The 3291-nt window shown below is 40.7% G+C and overlaps 1 non-coding gene across 1 annotated transcript; it reads left to right on the forward strand.

The window, feature by feature from the left end:
* The first annotated feature begins 2360 nt into the window (after positions 1-2360).
* LOC127743671 (small nucleolar RNA R71) lies at positions 2361-2464 on the forward strand. The gene has a single exon (XR_008005055.1). It is a non-coding gene; the product is annotated as a small nucleolar RNA R71 (small nucleolar RNA).
* The last annotated feature ends 827 nt before the right edge of the window (positions 2465-3291 follow it).

Here is a 3291-nt window from a genome sequence, read left to right on the forward strand (position 1 = left end):
CAATTGTCTTCCCTTTTTCTTCTTCTCTTTTTTTTTGAGGTTTCTCTGGCCTTAGGTGCCATCAATGGTTATGGAAAAGCAAAAAGCTATGCTTTTACCACACCAAACTTAGAATGTTGCTCGCCCTCAAGCAAAAGAAGAAAGAATAAAAGAAGAAGAAGAAGAAGAAGATATGGAGGAGAGGGAGAGAGATGTGTATTCGGCTATGTAGGGTGGGTTTGGGTGGGGAAGAGATGGATGGATGTGAGTGGTGAAAAACAGAAGGGATGACCGTGAATGGAGAGAAAGAGGGTGAGGTAGGTGGGGATTCTGTGAGGTCCACAGATCTTGAGATGATCCTGTGGGGTCCACAGATCCTGAGGTGTCAAGGTTTTACATCCCTGCACCAATTAGGCATGTACAATGCCTTTGCATGCAATTCTGGCGTTTAAACGTCGAGGTGATGCATGTTCTGGGCGTTCAACGCCCAACTGCAGCATGTTTCTGGCGTTGAACGCCAGTTCCATGCTTGTTTCTGGCATTCAGCGCCAGCTCCATGCTCTGTTCTGGCGTTGAACGCCAGCCTGATGCTCCTTACTGGCGTTTAAACGCCAGTAGGTCCTTCCTCTAGGGTGTGATTTTTCTTCTGCTATTTTTGATTCTGTTTTTAATTTTAATATTTTTTTTCGTGACTCCACATGATCATGAACCTAATAAAACATAAAAGAACAATGAAAATAAAATAAAATTAGATAAATAAAAATTGGGTTGCCTCCCAATAAGCGCTTCTTTAATGTCAATAGCTTGACATTGGGCTCTCATGGAGCCTCACAAGTGATCAGGTCAATGTTGTAGACTCCCAACACCAAACTTAGAGTTTGGTTGTGGGGATTCAACACCAAACTTAGAGTTTGGTTGTGGCCTCCCAACACCAAACTTAGAGTTTGGTTATGGGGGCTCTATTTGACTCTGTACTGAGAGAAGCTCTGCATGCTTACTCTCCCTTATTACAGAAGGATAGTCGTGTGCCTTAAACACAAGGTAGTCCCCATTCAATTGAAGAACTAATTCTCCTTTGTTAACATCTATCACAGCTTCTGCTGTGGCTAGGAAAGGTCTTCCAAGGATGATGCATTCATCGTCCTCCTTCCTAGTATCTAAGATTATGAAATCAGCAGGGATGTAAAGGCCTTTAACCTTTACCAACACGTCCTCTACTAATCCATAAGCTTGTCTTACTGACTTGTCTACCAATTGTAATGAGAATAAGGTAGGCTGTACCTCAATGATCCCCAGCTTCTCCATTACAGAGAGTGGTATAAGATTTATGCCTGACTCTAGGTCACACAGAGCTTTTTCAAAGGTCATGGTGCCTATGGTACAGGGTATTAAGAATTTCCCAGGATCTTGTTTCTTTTGAGGTAAAGTTTGCTGAACCCATGTATCAAGTTCACTAATGAGCAAGGGAGGTTCACCTTCCCAAGTCTCATTACCAAATAACTTGGCATCCAGCTTCGTGATGGCTCCTAGATATTGAGCAACTTGCTCTCCAGTTACATCTTCATCCTCTTCAGAGGAAGAATAATCTTCAGATCTCATGAATGGCAGATGGAGATTTAATAGAATCTCTATGGTCTTTATATGAGCCTCAGATTCCTTTAGGTCCTCAATAAGGGACTCCTTCTTGCTCAGAGGACGTCCCAAAAGGTCTTCCTCACTAGGATTTTCGTCCTTTCCTCCCTCTCTGCATTCGTCCATATTGACTATATCAATGGCCTTGCACTTTCTCTTTGGATTCTCTTCTGTATTGCTTGGGAGAGTACTAGGAGGAGTTTCAGTTACTTTCTTACTCAGCTGGCCCACTTGTTCCTCCAAATTTCTGATGGAGGACCTTGTTTCACTCATGAAACTTAAAGTGGCCTTAGACAGATCAGAGACTATATTTGCTAAATTAGAGGAGCTCTGCTCAGAATTCTCTATCTGTTGCTGAGAAGATGATGGAAAAGGCTTGCTATTGCTAAACCTGTTTCTTCCACCATTATTAAAGCCTTGTTGAGGCTTTTGTTGATCCTTCCATGAGAAATTTGGATGATTTCTCCATGATGAATTATAGGTGTTTCCATAAGGTTCACCCATGTAATTTACCTCTGCCATTTCCCATTATTCACGGAATTCCTCTCAGAAGTGTACATGAATTGGTTATTTGCAACCATGTCAATAAGTTCTTGAGCTTCTACAGGCATTTTCTTTAGGTGAATGGATCCACCTACAGAATGCTCCAATGACATCTTAGACAATTCAGACAGACCATCATAGAATATATCCAGGATGGTCCATTCTGAGATCATGTCAAAAGGACACATTTTGGGGTCTCTGAAAACATGTCAGAAGGACACTTTTTGGTCATCTGCTTGTATCTTTCCCAAGCTTCATAGAGGGATTCACCATCTTTTTGCTTGAAGGTCTGAACATCCACTCTAAGCTTGCTCAGCTTTTGAGGAGGAAAGAATTTATCCAAGAAGGCCGTGACCAGCTTATCCCAGGAGTCCAGGCTATCTTTAGGTTTTGAGTGCAACCATGTTCTAGCTCTGTCTCTTACAGCAAAAGGGAAAAGCATGAGCATGTAGACTTCAGGATCTACTCCATTCATCTTAACAGTCTCACAAATCTGCAAGAACTCAGTTAAAAACTGGTAAGGATCTTCAGATGGAAGTCCATCAAACTTGTAGTTCTGTTGCATTAGAGCAACTAATTGAGGTTTCAGCTCAAAATTATTTGCTCCAATGGCAGGAATTGAGATGCTTCTTCCATCAAACTTAGACGTGGGTTTAGTAAAATCACCAAGCATCCTCCTTGTATTATTGTTGTTGGGTTCGGCTGCCATCTCCTTCTCTTGTTGAAAATTTCAGAAAGGTTGCCTCTGGATTGTTGTAATTTAGCTTCTCTTAGTTTCCTCTTCAGACTCCTTTCAGGTTCAGGATCAGCTTCAACAAGAGTGCCTTTTTCTTTGTTCCTGCTCATATGAAAGAGAATAAAAAAAGAAAAGGAAGAGGAACCCTCTATGTCATAGTAAAGAGGATCCTTATTATTAGTAGAAGAAGAAAGGGGATAAGGATTAAGAAGAAGGAATAATCCAAACACAAGGGTAGGGATAAAGGAAGTGATTGGAGATGAAGAGAGGTGAAGAGAAGTGTTAGTACATAAATAAATAAATAGAAGAAGATGAGAGAGAGAATTCGAAAATTAATTTTGAAAAGGAGTTAGTGATTTTCGAAAATTAAAGATGAGATAGAATTAAAATTAAAAATTGAA

This window comes from Arachis duranensis, chromosome 10, assembly GCF_000817695.3.
Source record: "Arachis duranensis cultivar V14167 chromosome 10, aradu.V14167.gnm2.J7QH, whole genome shotgun sequence".
Classification (NCBI taxonomy): domain Eukaryota; kingdom Viridiplantae; phylum Streptophyta; class Magnoliopsida; order Fabales; family Fabaceae; genus Arachis; species Arachis duranensis.